The sequence below is a fragment of the Amblyomma mixtum genome, chromosome 4 (genome assembly GCF_055824585.1).
Source record: "Amblyomma mixtum isolate Tamu chromosome 4, ASM5582458v1, whole genome shotgun sequence".
NCBI classification, from domain to species: Eukaryota; Metazoa; Arthropoda; class Arachnida; order Ixodida; family Ixodidae; genus Amblyomma; species Amblyomma mixtum.
This window is the reverse complement of record NC_143015.1, coordinates 56,541,538-56,560,098: the sequence shown is the minus strand read 5'-3', so window position 1 is coordinate 56,560,098 and position 18,561 is coordinate 56,541,538.

Below are 18,561 nucleotides of genomic sequence, written 5' to 3'. Positions count from 1 at the left end.
AGTGTCTTATTCTGAAAACGCGTCTGTATACACACATAAATAACACACGCACACTAAGAGGCTTCTATTCGGGAAAATACGCGTTGAAAAGATGGAGCTGACAGGAACTCGGAGGAGTACATTTTGAAAACTGTAACTAATGAAAACATTATGACAGTGCGTAAAAACATACGCGAGTAATGAAAGATGAAAATGCGGCTGGAATGATCGGAGTTAGCTGAGGAAGAAGGGAGAGTCTATGCAATTCACCATAATGACCAAATAACGACACCATATAGCGATAATTGCAACATTGCAAAACAAGTATGACGTATTTATTCGACAGAAAAGTTCTGAAACGTTTCACTTCCAGGTCTGTTTCAAGACTTAAGCTTGGTGTCCACTTCCCGAAAACTTTTACAAAATGCTGTTTAAAGTGCAATTTTTATCTGTCTGGTTGAGGTTCACATTGAATTTCTTTCGTATTAAAGTGACGCCGCAGTGCGGCAAGTGCTGTGCTGGCTCTCGAAGCTTGCATACGTTTCCATAGAAGACTCCGTAGATGATGTAATACGTTAAAGAAAACTGGTTTGTACTTACGTGGCCACTGATGACAAAACGGAGTATATTTTTACAGTTCGCAAAATTCTTGTTCTGGCTCAAAATGTGACGCTTGTATCATATTTTTTTTTATTGCTCACGCGCAAGTGAAGCCCGTCCCCAGTGCAACAAACGAAAGCGGTTTGAAGAAGAAATATACAGTTTCTTGATGTGCTAGTTGGTTTCTCTCAAAGGAGTCGCCTGAAATTTAAAAAAACAAAAACCATCGAGCATTTCGCTAGGCATTAAGACATTGCTCCACAACGATGGAACTTCCCTTGAATCGTCGAACACTTCTTTTAATAAAGAATTATTTTTGGCGCAAATAAACTGTTTTTTTTTTTTAAGATTTTAAAATAACGGCGGTCGTGTTGCAACGCAAGTAACTAAATGCTTTTATACATTATGAGCGGCTCTGCCTAACTAGGTTTTGAGCGCTTCATAAAAAAAATGATTCGTTTTCTAATAAGTACTATAGAATGTCATTGACGGGACATTTCGCAAGAGAAAAACTTAAATGTTTCATTCTTAGAGCTAAGTATATCCACTTCTCTAGAACCACTTTGCTCACGTTAGGGTTAGTGCTCGAAAATTTTTACTTGGAAATTGTGGATGCGTGCGTAGTGGTGGAGATATCGGACAATGTTACATGGTCCCCTGAGGGTATTGGTATCACTTGCGAGAAGATAACTTATAATTTTTATTTGCAGCTTATTCATTACTTACCTTCATTATAAATGCACTTAATTGGTCTGAGGGCTCTCACCTGTACCGAAAAATAAATAGCGCAAGCTCTAAAAGGCGTTCACAAATTATCACTTTGTGCATGAAGGGGTCTCAGAATTAGGCAAGAAAAAGCACTAAGGCACCCATGCCGGTTCTGCATTAAAAAGCAGTTCACCCTATGAAAGTGTGAAAGACCAATGCGTTCTCCACTATCACGCTAAGCAGAACAAGTTCTTTCTTTATATGTACACTATGACAACGCAGCATTAGGCCAACAGAAGCTCCTACGAGGGCGATATTTTTCATCCACCTTCACGTAGCATTGCAATTTGCAATGAAAATAATATATGCGCATTTTCTCTAGAGTACGAGTCAACATTTTTATTTATTTATTTATTACAGTACCCACAGCGCCGTGAGGCATTACAGTGAGGCATTGTAAAAACAGAAATATTCAGATGCACTGTGCGCGGTTGAGTTTAATATATAATGGCTAGTTTAGTGACGATCGCAGTATAAAAGTTTTTCGTGCGGGTTAACGAACTAAATGATGAAACCAACATCAAGACCAACTTTGGCATCAGTGATACGCCAGCACTTCAACTCTAGGCCGAGCTTCCTGCTCTTACAATTCCTGCAAAGCTGCGAGCTCTCGAGAGCCGTGTTGTTCAGGAGGACACTTGTCCGACTGTGCGGAGAGGCTTAAGTGCGTCGGTTCTTTTTCAAAGAAATACAGCTGCCACGACTCTCTTCCCGAGCGCGGCACAACCGTTCTCTAAACAGGAAGGCCCGCTCTACCTCGTTTGGATAATGACCAACACGTGCTTCTAAAGAACGTCTCATTTGTGTGCTCATTCTTGGGCAGCGGAGACGTGTTCGTGCGTGCGAGCGCGTGTTCTTGTCAGCAGAGGGACAGGGCCTTTCGTGACGCCCTCTTACGTGTTAGCTCGGTACTTGAGAGAAAATGCTGTCCTATTCAGGCACGCAGCGAAGGTGTGTAGTTTGTGTACTCGAAATATTGCGCTGCTGTTGGCGGGGCTAAACTTAAAAATGGCGAGAGAGAGGGTCCGTCATCGGCAGTACCTGTGTTGCTCGGAGGATCGTCAATTCGTTACTGAGAATGGCGGTGGCTTATTTACTGAAGGTTTGTTTTTCTTGTAAACGATTCAGTTCGAAATTAATCGTATAAGGTGACAAAAGTGCAATATTTAAATTTGATCATTAGAATTCATCTTATTGGCGCTCCTAATACTCACGACCGCAAAGACTGCTTAACATGTCAGGTGATCCAGCCTCGTTCAGAGCGACCACTAGAGAGCATATTCCGAACCGTCGTTTGGGCATAATAAATTAACACGAAAAAAGACCTGTTACGACGCACGCTAAAACACGTTTCTAAACTTAAAGCCCTTCTCATCTACAGACTTCTTCGTGCCGTTGAGAAGTTCGTTAAGGCGAACTTTATGTCTCTGAGTAAGTTTAGCAATTCTCTTCAAGAGCTGCTGAGCAATGGCCGTAGTCTGCCACTACCCAGGAAATGAGTTAGCAGTTCAAAGTAAGCTCCTTATTTAAATTTTCTTGACTCGACTAGTGAAAAGAGAGATGATGCAATTTTCGTTGAGCCCAGAGGCTCGTGTAGCGAGAGTCCATTGGCTCCTTTAGTGTTTTTCCGAACGATTTTTTTTTTTCAGGCAACAAAGTGAGCGTTATTCGGTGCTATTATACTCTGCCGCCTAGTGGAAGCGGGATTTAGCGAACTGGAAGCGCGGACGCAAAAGAAAAATTCGAAATTTAAATGGAAACAAAGGTTTTATTTCATTTCAGTGCACTGCTTTCAAACTTCACCACATTAAAAGTGCCTTGAATATTGTGTACGGTGTAACGTTTTCGGATAGATTAGGAGGAGGGTTGGGCTAATGCATTACCAGCTATCCGTTCTGACTAATAACGCAATGTTACGTGGCGCGAATGCATCAGTCGATGAATCGGTTCCCTCCAATCTTATATCTGACCGTTGGTCCTGAAACCTCTCGAGTGTTCACGAAGCGTAGACGGAGTTGTAGTTTTATCTCATGAGCCAGATCTGCTGCAAAAGCTGTCAAATGTCAAGTCACTTCATATCAGCCTTCTTGCAGAAGTTACAAGACGCCTCTTATTTAGTGAATCTGCGAGATCAGACCGTCCGTAATTCATGCCAAAACGTTTCTCCCGATAGTGCACTTCTTATTAGCACCTCTGCTTTAACATGGCTAACTATTCATGCATTTTATTTTTTTTCACCCAGAGCACAGGTCTGGGGCTACTGTTGGTTCTCTGCCCACGCCCAGTAGCGAAAAAGATTTTCAGACATTCTCTTTACGAAAAGAGTTTCCTTAGCCAGTATGACCTAAATATTTCTTTGTGTCATAAAAATTCTCCACGAAGACGGTGAAAAAAAAATCAAGAGAACCCGGCGTAGAGATTTGCGCAACTTTTCTGGCTTGTTTCGAGCTAGGGGTCCAGGTACGTTAAGAAGTTTAGCTGTATTTAATTTTAATGCACTCGCGTTAAATGCCCTCTGTAGCTGAAAAACCTGTGTCGGCTTTGACCAGGGGTGTGGCCGAAAACTTACAGTTAACCAATCGGTTCGTGTATTTAGAACGCGTATTTGTGTTTTACCTCGCCAATTCTCAACTTCGGAGGGCATCATGGAGGCTAATTATAAGGGTTGAAATTTTTTCGGGGACGCTGTAGTGAGTTTTGGAAAATAAATTATAGTTGTAACGTTAAACGACAAAATGGGGGTGAAATGGGTCAACAAAAATTACAGCATGTGATGGCACCCTAACTGAAATCTTAAGAAAAAAACGGGCATGGGCAGGTCATGTAATGCGAAGTGAAGACGACTGAAGTTCAATGAAGGTAGCAGTACAGATTACAAGAGAAAGCACGCTTAAAAACGGCGGCAGAAAGCCAGGTGAAAGGGTGAAATAGGAAGTTTGTACGTACAAAATGGACAGAACTGCGGAGGACAAGAAAAATAGAAAAGATAGGGGAGTGGTCTGTGTCCTGCAGTGGACGTAATTAGGCTGATGATGTTGATGGTAATGAACAAGCGGCCTGTGGCCAGGCAACCTTAGTGAGCAGGGATAATCACTACAATTTTGAGTGCCACCTAAGGAGCGCTTGATTACCTGCCTGCGTTTTCTTTTTTCATCTGCTTCCTTTAAAAAAAAGTTAACGAAAGCAAAAATGTAAAGAAGCTGGTGTCACTATATTCATTTTGCTAATGCTTCTGTATTTTTGAGGTATCGTTTGCACAAGAGAAGTAATGGTGATAATGATGAATGTTTGTGGCACGTGGTCAGCTTTGGCCAATGAGCGCGCTGGTACAAAGTATTTTCGTCTACGCAAGGAGTGGTCAGAAACTCACTTGCCAAATATTTCACCCAGATAAGCCGCAAACTGAGGCAGAGGAAAGCTTGCATACATTCTTTTATCTGTTGATGTCTGGTGAAAGTTTGATTCGAGCGCCCTACCTTCCGCATGCGATCACAATCTTTGCATTTCCTCTCGCTTCTGGTCTTTCATTTGGAGCTTTTTGTACTCATTTCTGTGGTTTTACTTCTTTTTAAATATATTCCAATTACAGTGCTTAGAACTAGAAACACACAGATCTCCGTTTCGTGTTTCAATGTGTGTTTCTACGTTCTTGCGACCAAAAGTTTTACTACGGGCCACATATGGAATCATAGCAACTGGCCCACAAGATTGCGATTTTGCTTAGAACTAGTTTTCCCTTCTCAAACAAAGGGCATGGGAAAAACAGAAATTTTATGAAGTTCTAAGCTTTTATACCTGTTTCATCACTCCACTGGAGATGATCAACGCCACTAAATGTCTGGTGGTAACCAGAGTAAGCTTGCATGCCTAGAACTGTCACATGCTCGTTTGTGCATAGGACAGCGGTGTACATTTCGCAATCTTCATAAATATTTACCCTCGCAACAGTGATAGATCACCTAGTAGGTACAGCATGCTTAGAGAGCTTGCGATGCAAACGCGCAAGAATGTGAGATATTGAACACGGGCGTCGTCAGCCAGCAGCCGTGATACAGATCCATCTCACTACCAGTACCATCTCTCTGAGTGCAGCAGAGGCGTTTCAGGGCGGAAGTTGATTTCTTATTCCGCAGTATGCTGGGGTCCCAACATGAAAATTTATAGGACAACTGCAAACGTATAAATGTACTTTTATTTGGGTTTTACTGTCGCTGGCATAGCTTTCAAAGTTTGCTTAGCCTTATATAGTATATTCTGCAAAAAGTAGGATATACGGTCTCATTATTTGGCAAACACATCTGTTTGTCACCATACATGTTTGAACTAAACATTCATTCACCTGGCCATAGCAGCTAGCTGTTTTTATTTGTCGAAAGTAGAGTAAAGCCAATCCTGGGAGCATACGGATGTTTTCGCTGCCACAAGAACTGAGTTACGACCTAGCTGCACAACCACCCGCACAGGAAAACTGACCTTCGTACATGCTCGGGATATATCAGTCATCCCTTCACTTCTGCGTCTTAACGTCAGAGCCTTGTTCGAGCCTCTCATCGCTCAAAAAGAACGTCCGCTGGAAACACCACCTGACTGGCCTCCTATCATGCGACTGGGCTTTAGTTTTAGTTAGCTTTAATTTACTTTCCTGGTGCAAATATTTGTGCAAACCCTGCTGGACTAGAATTTTGACGAAATATAAGCAACGAGAGCATGCTTTTTTCTTCCTATAAGTTGGGGATAAAAGTGTCACCCAGTAACTCTTCCTACATATGATTTATGCTCTACACAGCGGAGACCGGAAAAAAACCAGGACGATGAAAGAAACCGAAACAAGAAGCGCTGATTGACAACTTATTTCTTTTGGAAAGGCACGAGTATATAAAGGCTCTAAAATCATAGTGCGCAGGCTCAGGTAGCCAAAAACAGAACCTAACAAAACATGACTCCATGACTTGAAACCACGGATGTCTGAGGCCCTGATGCGTCCGCAAAAGTTTGATCAAGATATTCCAGTTTTATCGGGTGCAGTGCAACTTAGGTTTTAGCGTCACCTGAGATGCTCAGTCTAGCAACGAGATGCACTTCTATTATTCGCCGAGAACCAGGTTTCTATGCTTTCGGACTGCATAGGTGAGCCCCAACTCAGGCAAGCAGTTAGTATTAGTAGTTTGAGTATCTTTTGCGCAGTGACGGACTCACTCAACCATCACTGCGGAAAAAATTTCATACAGCTCGTTTTATCTCGTCCTAACAACACCAGTTCCGCCAAACTCGTTCGAGCTAGTTTCTCAGCCCTTCCAAAATGGGTGAAACTACTATAGCTAGGGTGGCAAAGAGTGAAGCGGCGTTTGTTCATAAAAAGGCGAGTAAAAGAGAGCCTAATGTGGCATTCTCAACTACGAATCTTGCGTCCCTGCTCAAAGAGGAGCTCTTAAATATAATTTTTAAAACAGAAAATACAAATAACAGCCAAGTTTTGTTCCAGTTTCAGAACACCTCTGACTATAATGAAAGGTTTCTCCATTTTATCAACCAAGCAGAGGCGCATGCTTTCTAACTGTTGTTTGTATTTTCTGTGAGACTTCCTGCTTTCAACTCAGCTGGCTAGAAATGCACTAGACGAAGCCTAAAACGTATTTTCGTTGTGAATACCAGGCATGCGCAAGCGCTCACAATAATGCCCTTTTTCCTGCACGAACAAATGCTACAGACTCCTAAAGCTTTTCACAAGAGAACATATAATATACTCCCTTTCTAAAGAGGTCACTCACTCGAAAAAATGCGAGGCAATGATCGATAGTCAAACGAGGACGCTTGAGATGTTACGAACTCTCTTCAGTGCGAATATGGCGCAAAGAATGAAAGACGACAAAGGAGTAGAAACCGACGAAGGGAATGAACGAGTCAGTCGGACTTACTGGAGGACGCAAGAATTTGCTCTAAACTTGTGCGCCTTGAACGTTTCTAAACTTTTGTGTCGTCTGGTTTCGAGCGATGAGAGGAAATGGTGTTATCACTTGGAAATCTATTTGAAACACCTCAATAATATTATGTAGCTGTTCGTAAATTATCACAGGGTATTGTTACTAAGTTTCTAGCTACCACAGTTAGGTTAGTGAGCACTTGGGCGAAAGCAACTAATATTTAGCAGTAACATCCCTGGAAGTACGACTCACTACTGCCATGACTGCTGTGCACAAAAATGCCTGCTTTTATAATGCATTTAAAAGTTTTTTTTTAATTGTGCTCGTGCTTATGCAAAAATATTCACCAAAGCGAACTGAGTGAAAGAACAATTGGGCGAGAAGGAACAGACGACTGCGCTTCGCTAAATTTTTGTAGAAGGGAGATGCAGTTAAAGGGTTCACTTATGTGGGAAGCACTGCTAAATGAGCCAGGCAGCGACTTCGTCCACACGCAGCGTTTCCCCAATAAACATCGCTATGCAAAACAAACAACATTTCAGTTTCTGAGGAATAAGTTTACGTTCATAGTTCAAATCTAAGCAAGCGCCATTAATGTTTAAAATATCACCGCGAAAACATTTGCACTGTGTTTCTGTCTCCCCTTTGGAAAGTTAGAAGCTAATCTTTTTCATGTGTTCAGGCGTGAAACCTCCGCCAACTTTTTTTTTGGAAACACAAAATAGATGAAAAATGGCTGAAATCATTACTGTTGCCACCACAACGTCGTTCGGGTTCAATTAGGGTAGGTTGTTAGGACGCCTCTTCCTATTTGATCTTGCACTACTGCTGACTGAGCCGGTTAGATTCGTCTAATGCAGCTGTCGAGAGCCTCCGAATCTACGTGGCGAAAATTCCTTTGAACACAACTCGCGGAGGCGAAAGAGTAAAGTTCAAGTCACATAGAGAATGAAATCCAGAGCAGCCCGGAAGTTTCTTATTAGACAGCTTGCTCTTCGACTCGTAAAAGGCCTGCTTTGAAAGCATTCTGCCTTCGAGCGAGTCAGTAGGCTTTTAGGAAAGGGCAGCATTGACGGTGCCTTTAGACAGCTTTTAGTAGTCGCCCATATATTACCATACTGCCTAAGATTGAAGCGGAATCAGCGACTTTCTCGAAGTACGACTCAGCCAAGGAGCCAAGAAATCAGGTGACCAAGTCACCGACTGGAACGAAATATTCTTCACTTGAAAAGAAAACAGTGAGAGTGCCAGATTGGTTCCGAATCTTGATATATGCTCCTGGAACATATACTGGCCTTAAGGAGTGAAAAAATGCACATGTCTCTTTTACAACAATAGTCAGCATTGTCATGCGTGCGCTAATGGCATGATCAGATTAATGCTATTTTTAGGAACTCCAAACTTTTCCTCCTGATAAAGCGCTGGCTGTGTTATCTCTCTCAGAGCATTTCCTCATCCTCGTGGTGTTTCACCACAATTTCCTTTTCTTTTCCTTAAAAAGCTGTGCAGTCACAGCCAAACTGCATGTAGATGAATTGATGTTAATCAAAATATGATTACAGGACTTCATATTGCGGTTCTGCAACGAACAAGCAGTGGCAGCGTGCAAGAATAACTGTACAGTGGAGGTCGTTCCGTCATGGTGTGTTTTTTTTTGTTCTTTTTTAATCAGTAAGCTCCATATAAGAACGGCTGCAAGGGGCATTATCTTAAGTGTGCTATATGCCGTCATTTAAAAAAAGAACTTATTCTTTTTGTGTGCATAAAGGCAACGTCAGTTACCTTTATGCATAAATCAGCTCGCTAGTACAATTCCCCGCTATTGCCCCAAAATAAACGAGATTTGTGTGCACTGGCTGTCCTAGGGTTCCTGCCGCCCGCTACAGATCGCAAAGAAGCCCCCTCTATTCGGCAAAACATTTAAAAGCTTCTTGCGTTTTTTTTTCGGTGCCTAGAATACTGCATTACATAGCCAAGCAACACTGTTTTCTTGACTGATCCTTAGCCTTTTTTGTTCTTCCGCAAGTTCCGGAAACAAGCGTGTGAATTGTATGAAAATAGGAAAAAGACAAAAACCTTCAGCCGGGAGAATTTCAGGAGCATGAAAGGAAAACTAGAGCGAATACGTGTGCGCAAAATTAACGATTCCTTATTCTAAGCTGTGATATGTTGCCAATAGTCTGGTGCGCCCGCATCCGGTCTCCGTGTAATTGTGTCGTCAGGTGTTGAATGCAGCAACTGTGCTAGAATCTTTATAGCATGGCCGAGCCATCTACGTCACTGCTCTTAGGCTGAATCGTTTCCGCCGAACTGGTTTTGGAGAACGAGGTTTACTGCGAGTCTTTAAAGCGAAAAAGTGCAGATGATGTACACAACTGTCGATTGTGCATCAGCTGAATCGCGCTACGCATAGCGCTGCTCGATGATCACTAAGAACAGTAACTGTTGCTGCCTGCCAGTTGCCATCCATAGCAGCCTCGAGCTGGACACATTCTGGTCTCTCTGCAACTGCCGGACTCGCCGTTAGAGAAACAGAACGAGCGTAAACACATCTGGAATGGCGCCCCACAGATTGCCTCTTATGAGGTCCCCAGGGGGCAATAAAAATGCAGGTTCCAGCGATGCAAAAACTAGACAAATAGGCGCAGTTGCGTGGAAGGAGTGCTGGGGGTGGTTGGAAGTTGCGTAATTGAATCTGACTCTGGATGCCATCGGCAGCAGCTTCCGCAGCGTAATTGTTTCCCCACCGGCAAAAAACATTCGTTGTGCGTTATTCTGTATCTGTTTGGAAAACAGTGCGCGGTAAAGGCTCCGTGGATGACGCTTGCCTGATGCAGGGGCACAGCAAACTATTTGCAGCCTGGCAAAGGACACAACAGACGCGTCCACACCAGGATGTCGGAATGCTGGAACGAGACATTTTCCCGTGTTGCAAGAAGACATTTATAATTTTTTTCTTGATCTTTTATTCTCCACGCCGGTCAGAATCAGACATAATACTATTCTCTCCAGGTACGACGGCATGAGGAACAATTTCAAGCACACTTTGGAATATGAATGAACCTAACACGCAAGTCATTGAAAATACAACAACACATAAGAACATCCTGCGTGCCAGTTCCTTGTAATATTGCTTTTGCTCAACTTAAAAATTTCCCAGAGTATACAATACTTTATTTATTTTCCACAAATTACTAACCTGCGCTTATCGCTCGATATTCTTATTAACCAAAGCATTACAAGTCGCATGAAGAGAGAAGATAAACCCCAAGCATTTCCGGAGTAGACAGCTGTCTTTATTTTTAAAGCTATTGAGTATCGGCACTGACGTTGGAGCGGATCCCTTGATTTACTTTTCTCTAATGTTTCCTCCCTGACACGACATGTGATGCTAACGCCGTCGCTTACAGCGACAATTAATAGTCCAGAAAATGTCTTAGCAGTGACACTGAACCCCTGAAGTTAAGAAGCACAAACTGAAGAAGTCGTTGTTTTTACGAATTGCGTTAGTAAACGAGTTCTCGACAAACAATTCCTAAATGTGACGAAAATGCTCAAAGGTGAACTCACGTGACGACTTCGAAATAGTATGAGTGCCTGAATTTTGTTTGGTAGCCCACAAATGGATACAAATGTACTTGTTGGGGTTTCCGTTTATATCAGATTATATGGGTTGTTTTCAATCGACGGAGAGTAAATAGTGAACTTAAAGCCTTTCCCATAATGCAGAACCTCAGCTCTATGTGCTGTTTCCAATCGTAACGAAAATGGTAAATGGTGAACTCATATGCACCCGCCATGGTGGCTCAGTGGTCAAGGCACTCCTCTATTGGGCCGGAGTACTCGGGTTCGAACCCGACCGCGGTGGTGGTGGTGAAAAACTTTAATCAAAGAGAGCTTGAGGGTTAAAAAAAAATAAATAACCCTGCTGCATGGTCGCTATCCTTAGTCCGGGACACCGCATGACGAGGCCCCGTCTCGCGCCCGCTTGACCAGAGCCCTTTGGGACTCCAGTGTGGAGCAGTTGAGGAGGGCAGTCTCCCATGCCTCTCGGGTGGGGGTGGGGGAGGGGGGAAGGTGAGGATTCTGAGTACATGCCCACACCATGTGAAAGATATCGCAGATCTCTCCACAGTGCGGGCAGCGCCCATCTGTGTTCGGATCGAAGTGTTTTGCTATTGCAGGACAGAGAAGGGTTCCTGTCTGCAGGCGCCGCAGAGTTCGCTCCTCCGCCTTACTCAGCCCCTTGGCAGGTGCCGGGTAGAGACGGTGGCTGTCGCAATAATAAATTAGGATTTCGCGGAACCGCAGAAGCGGTTTATGAGCTTCTGAGCCATGAGAGCTAGGATGAGGAGCCCGGTGTGTGAGCGCTCGGGCGGCCGCATCAGCGGCCTCATTGCCTCGTAGACCCTGGTGGCCAGGAGCCCAGATCACTTTTGTGCGAGTTGGATCGGCGAGAGCGCGTCTTAGAATTTGCGAGGCCAGAGGTGATATTTCGCCTGCAAGATAATGTTCACAGGCCCGGCGAGAGTCTGTAATAACCGTTTTCGATTTTGGATCGGCGGCAGCGAGAGCTATTGCGACTTCCTCCGCTCGTGTTGAATTTGGGGCCCGAAAAGATAGCCCATCGACATTCATTCCCCGGTGGACTACGGCAGCCGTGAAGAATCCCGCGGGCGACGGCCCTGTGATGTCCACGTAATAAACGCCCTCTTTATACCCATATTGCCTCTCAAGCGTGCGAACCCGCGCTTGTCGTCTGCCTTCATGTGAAGCCGTGTCCATGTTACGCGGGAGCGGAGCGACCAAGAGCATGTGGCGCCACAGCACCGGGATGTTCTCCGTCCCCTCTGGTATGCATGTGTGTTGGATGTGTAAGCGGTTTAGCAGGCGGCGCCCAGGCACCGTCTGCGATAGCCGCGTATATTGGTTCACGAGGTGGGCCTCCCGCAACTCCTGATAGGAGTTTACCACTCCCAACGCCTTCAGTTTGGCGTTGGAGGTAGCCACCGGAAGGTCCAGTGCTCGCTTTGTTGCCTTCCTGATGATGGCGTCAATGCGCTCGTCTTGTTGTTTGGTGGTGCGTAGGTACGGCACGGCGTAGAGGATCCGGCTGGTCACGAAGGCATAGGCGAGCCGTAGCGCGTCCCTGCCCCGCAGACCACCCCGCTTGTTGGAAACACGGCGGATCATGCGCCCTACCTGTTCACCTATGCTCTTGAGTTTCCCTATAGTAGAGTCCGGCCTAAGTTTGTTATTGATGAACAGACCCAGGATCCGGAGCTCCGCCACTTCTCTGATGGGACCGCCTGACAGAGATATGTGTAGAGACGTGTTGTCCTTGTGGTTTGTCCTGACGTGTAGAAGCTCTGATTTGGCGGGAGCACATTGGAGACCACAGTCGGCAGCATATGCTTCGACTATGGTGGCGGCCTGCTGAAGGCGGTCCTCTATCTCCCCAAGGCTCCCCTCGGTGGTCCGGATTGTAATGTCGTCTGCGTAGAGTGCGTGTTTTATGCCATCTACCTGAGCCAGTCGGCCGGGCAGGTGCATCATGGCGATGTTGAAAAGGAGCGGTGATAACACCGCCACCTGTGGTGTACCTCGTGTACCCATAGAGTACGGGCCGTACTCCTCGTCCTCGATCCGGAGGAGTGCCTGACGCGCAGAGAGGAAGTCTCTGACATAGGCGAAGACCTTCGCCCCGCAGTTAGTGGTGTTCAAGTTAGAGAGTATGGTGGCATGTTTAACATTGTCAAACGCCCCCTTAAGATCGAGGGCGAGAATGGCCTTGTCGTTTTGTTGCATGGCTGTGGGTCGTATTATGTCCCTGTGTAGTTGGAGTAGGACATCCTGTGCAGACATGTGCGGGCGGAACCCGAACATAGTGTCTGCAAAGAGGCCCTTACCCTCCATGTATGGAGAGAGGCGATCCCGAACCATCGTCTCCATGAGCTTTCCCACACACGAGGTTAATGAGATGGGTCTCAAGTTGTCCGTAGTCACGGCTTTACCTGCTTTGGGGATGAACGTTACAAGGGATGTTTTCCATTCGAGTGGGAGCGGACACCCATCCCAGATCTGATTTATGTATTGTAGCAAATGGAGATATGCACAGTCGGAGAGGTTCGCCAACAGTTTCACTGTTATGCGATCCCGACCCGGTGCCCCACCTCGGCGCATTTTAGCCAGGGCCGCCTTAAGGTCATGCAACTCAAAAGGGGCGTCTAAATCCTGATTTGGCTTGCCGGAGTACGTGTACTCGGGCCCAACCGGGTCGTTTGTGCGGCAGAGATACCTGTCGCACAAAGTGTCCGCAAGTTGCGCCGTCGTACCTTGGTACCCGTGCAGAGCCCGCCGGAGCTGTTTTTGCGTCTCCCCTTTCGTTTGAGAAGGGTCGATGAGGCTGCGCAAGAGACGCCAAGTCCCCTTCGAGCTCATCTGACGCGCTGCCGAGTTGCAGCGTTCTATCCAATTGGTGTCTGTGAGCTGGGCGGCATATGCCGCAGCCTGCTCCGTAAGTTGTGCAATACGAGCTCTAAGCTTGCGATTCGTCTTGTGTTTCTTCCATCGTTTTGTTAAGCTCCGGCGCGCCTCCCACAGATGCAGGAGGTGATTGTCCACTGCGGGGATCTCGTCGGTGGTGTGAAGTGTTTGCGTGTGTTGTTTCTGTATGTTGGTGACCTGTGTTGCCCACTCCGCATAGCCGTCAGAGAATAGTACCGGAGGGACGTCCTGAATTCGAAATTGGTGCCAATTGGTTATTTTCGCCTGGCCCCATTTTTTATGGGCTGCCTTCGCCAAAAGCGGGATGCGGAGAAGGCAGTGGTCGCTGCCCAGGGTATCCCCCAGGTTCTCCCATGTGGCGTTTGTAGTGTTCCTAACCAGAGATAAGTCAGGACACGTGTCACGGGTGACCGAGTTGCCCACACGTGTGGGGCAAGACGGATCCGTGAGCAACGTAAGACGAAGGGTGGAGATGAGCTCCGCCAGCTTGCGTCCCCTGGATTTCTCGAAGTGATAGCCCCAATGTAGACTGGGTGCGTTGAAATCCCCAATGATCACCAGGGGTTCATTGTCAGCCGACTTGAGAGCACGATAGAAAATTTCGCTGAAAGTAACACGCGGCTTATGCGGGGGGCAATACACATTAAGCACATGTATTGACGGGTCGCGGCGCCTGAGAGGCAGAACCCTCACCATGGTGTATTCTTGCTCAGTCTCCAGATCAAGATCGACCTGAATCGCGGTGTATGCTTTATGCACCAGGATGCAGGTCGAGGGGCCCCCCTGAAACGAGCTATACCCAGAGAATTTAGCATCATTGCCGGGCTCTTGCAAAGCAAGAAGCGCCGGCATGTCACCAAGGGACTGCAGGTAGAGCTGGAGATGTGACCGTTTTTTGCAGGCTCTGAAACCCCTGCAGTTCCATTGAATGATTTCGAATTGGTCTAATTTTTTAGCTTTCTGAGAAGGTTTGCCAGCCATATTGATGTTTTTATTTTACAGTGCTGGGTAGCCACTCGGTTCGGAGGCCGGCGCAGCCCCAGGTAGGGGTTGCATCAACGCCGCGGCTATCGGCCCGGAACCGCTTTCTTCCGCTGCCTGTCGAGGAGCTATTTTACGTTTTAGCTGCGGGGAGTCGCAGGAGAGATAATTTTTTATTTGGGAGCTGACCCAGGGCTGCACCGCCTTAAGGACAGAGTCAGTCACCTGGGCCGCAATGTCGGGAAGCATTGTAGCAAATGCGGAACTGAACATGTCCTGAAAGGACTCGCGGACCGCAATCATAATTTGGTTCGGGAGCGCTGCCACCCGCTCCTCCAACTGCTCGGCTTTACGCTCCAGGGCCTCGAAGCGGCCGGCGTCCGCGGGGGCCGAATCGACCACCGTGTCCGCGGTTTGCCGCGAGACGCTAGTTAGGCAAGATGATACTGAGGATCCGTCATCACTATCCTCGGGCTCAGCGTTCTGCATGGGCTCGGACTGCCCGGCCTGCTTAGCTTCTAATTCTTGAATTTTACGGGCGAGAATTTGATTTTGGCGCCTGAGCTCCTCTACCTGCCGCTGTAGGGCGGATTCGGTGGGGGAGGGAGGGGGGGTGGGCCCAGAGACTTACCCACTCCAACTGCTCACCTGATTTTGGCGCGGTACCAGAGGTGGGAAATCCTCGGCTTTCAGGACCGGTGGCCTCGTCGTGTTCCCGGACTTCACAAATTTTGGCGGCCCGGACTGGGCCTTCTTGGGTTCGGGCTTGGGCCCCGGGGCCTGCTTGGGTCCGGCCGTGGGTGTCTGGGCCTTTTTGGGTCCCGGCGTCTGCTTCTGCTTTGGGGTGTGTGGGCGTCCCGGCTTGACGACCTTGCGGTACTTGCCCGCGCAGCCAGGCGCTCCGGTGGGATGGCTGCCTCCGCAGATGAGGCAGCACGGGGAGCATTGATGTTCAGCTGGGCCACCGTCAGGAGCAGCAGCAACCTGAGCCCCGCAGCGTTCACAGCGTCCAGGCTGCGGCCGCGGGCAGGCGTCGGCCCGATGCCCCACCGTGCCACAGCGAGGGCAGGCAGGGATCGTTTTCTTATAGAAGCGGACGGGGAGACGCTCGCAACTATAAAGCACGGTCCGCGGCACCCTTGTCCCCACAAAGGTGACCACAGCAACCTGCGTTTTGCCCAGTTTGCGCACGTATAGTACGTTGGGGTCCTCACTGAGTTTTTTCTTGACAGTCTCAGTTGTCTCGTCCGGGGAGACGGTGATGACGCCCTTGCAGAATTCGCCGGAGAGCTTAGGGTGGCCCCGGAATAGCAGCGTGCGGCCTCCGACCGGCAGCATGACGTCCCGGAGCAGCTTCTCCGCAGCTTCCACTGATTTCAGTGTGCACACGAGCACATTTTGCTCCCACACGGGCCACACTGCAAGCCCCACACTTGCGGCGTCCCCGAGGATGCTGCGAACGGCAGCGCCGGCTTGTCCGGGACCTAAGGTGGCCTTCAGGTCGATGGTTTCTCGTGGCTTAAGCACCACAATGATTTCGTCTTTCCCGATGCGGGGCGTGTGTTGCGGCCGCCACCGGGGCTGTTTTGCTTGTTGCACAGCTGCATGTTGAGCGTTCTCGCCCTGCACATGTGCAGAGCGTCCCGCCACCCGTTGCTGGCCGGCGTCCGTGTTGGCGTCCCTGGAGGCCTTAGTCTTCCTGCGTCCGCGCCATACGCGGACCATGTCTTCGAGGTATTCCTCCTCGCTGGGAAGAGGCTCTTCATGTTGAACGGTTTCCATGTTAACGATCCCTATGGAGGTGGGATCGTATCCGGTGACTTGGCCTTGGACCGCCATTGCCGAGGAATCCCAGAGGAAACCCCGAACGCTGCCGGCGCAGGCCTTGCCACCGTCAGGCTTAGCGCCGCAGAGATGGGGCGAGGTCTTCAAAGCACTGAAAATGGAACAAAATTCAGTGCACCTTGGCAAATGTGGTGTCCACGGATGCCGCTTAGGTTGCCGGAGACGATGGTGCCAAGCTTTCTACGGGAAAGAGTTGAGGACCGCAAATAACAGCGATCATTGGTAGAGCCGACGTGGCGTGCGACCGCTCGCGCTGCCTGCCACCGGCGTTCCTCTTCAACCCGACCGCGGCGGCCGCGTTTGTTTGGAGGCGGAACGCAAAAGACGCCCATGTACTGTGTGATGTCAGTGCGCGTCAAAGATCCCCAGGTGGTCGAAATTATTCCGGAGACCTCCACTATGGCACCCTTCGTTCCCTCCGGCCTTCCTCTTTGTCCTCATGGCGCGTTTAAGATGTCCGCCTAGGGGTGAGACAGTTACTGCGCCATTTCCTTTCCTAAAAAAGCCTTTACCACCTCTTCGTTACAGCACAACTGAATGGCTTTTGTAATATACCTAGGAAATTGTCTTTTTTCTCTAGATTCAAAGCAGCGGTAGCTTACTCTCTATTTTAGTGGAAAGATAACACGCTTATTAGCTGCTCGTAATTAATCCGAAATTATCTGACATAATTCACCCCTCATAGCTTGTATATAGAGGTAATTTTGTGTTTTCTTGGTAACGTTCAGTTGTACGTTGCCCGCTTTTTGTCAAGGGGCGAGTTTTATCAGAGTGCTAGTGATAGGTATATTTGGTTGATTAGGATCATAACATTACAAAGATGTAAAGACAGCAAGACGGACCGCATTAATTTTTTTGGGAGGGGGGAATGTTCACGAGGAGCATGGTAGCAGAATAAAAAGACGAAAATTAACAAAAACTGCCGCAAATAGTAGTGTACACTGCTGATGTTGACTGTAAAGTGCGGGTGAGTGAACTAGATACTGCCGAAACTGTTAAGGCGAAAGGCTTTAATGGCTTATTCCCTGTCCGTCCTTCCGGCGCTACATCCAGCGCCTGGGGTGACTCATCGACGAGCGCAGCTGCAAAAAGGTGACGTCATCTTCGTAAACAGGTGGAGCTGTCGGCGCCACGGTGCTCCGTCGTCAGCCGTTATGCAGCAGCTAGTGGAGGAGGATGGCTCTCAAGCGGTACAGCCCTAACAAACATAGGCAGTCATTGGCAGTCGAAGTAGCGCGACAAAAGCTTTCACCTAGCGCACTTTGGGCTGCCAAAGTGCCCCCCTAGTTTTTTTAGACAGCGAACCCTGACAGCGAGCGAAAAAATGCTGTAAACAAAAAAGATGTTAATGAGAAACTCTGGGTTTTCAATTGTTCTTAATTCGATCGAAAGACTGTACAACAATGTATCGTACGGGATGCATATAAGGATGCTCTATTTGCGCCGCTTTGCTCGATGTGGAGGCGCTAAAGCAATTTCAGAATTTTTCGTCTTTTTTAACGACGAAGTTTTGTACACTTAAACATGTTAATCTAGACTACACGCGTAGACTTCATTCCAGTCATCGTTGCCTTTTCAAAGATTTATAGTTTCCAGAGACTCTCATCTTAATCTAGACTACACACGTAGACTTCATTCCAGACATCGTTGCCTTTGCAAAGATTTATAGGGTCCGGAGACTCTGAAACACTTTAAACACTTTAATCTAGACTACACGCGTCGACTTCATTCCAGACATCGTTGTTTTTGCAAAGATTTATAGGGTCCAGAGACACTGACACACTTTAAACATTTTAATCTAAGCTACACGCGTAGACTTCACTCCAGAAATCGTTGCCTTTGCAAGATTTATAGGGTCCAGAGACACTAACACACTTTAAACATTTTAATCTAAGCTACACGCGTAGACTTCATTCCAGAAATCGTTGCCTTTGCTGAGATTTATAGGGTCCAGAGACTC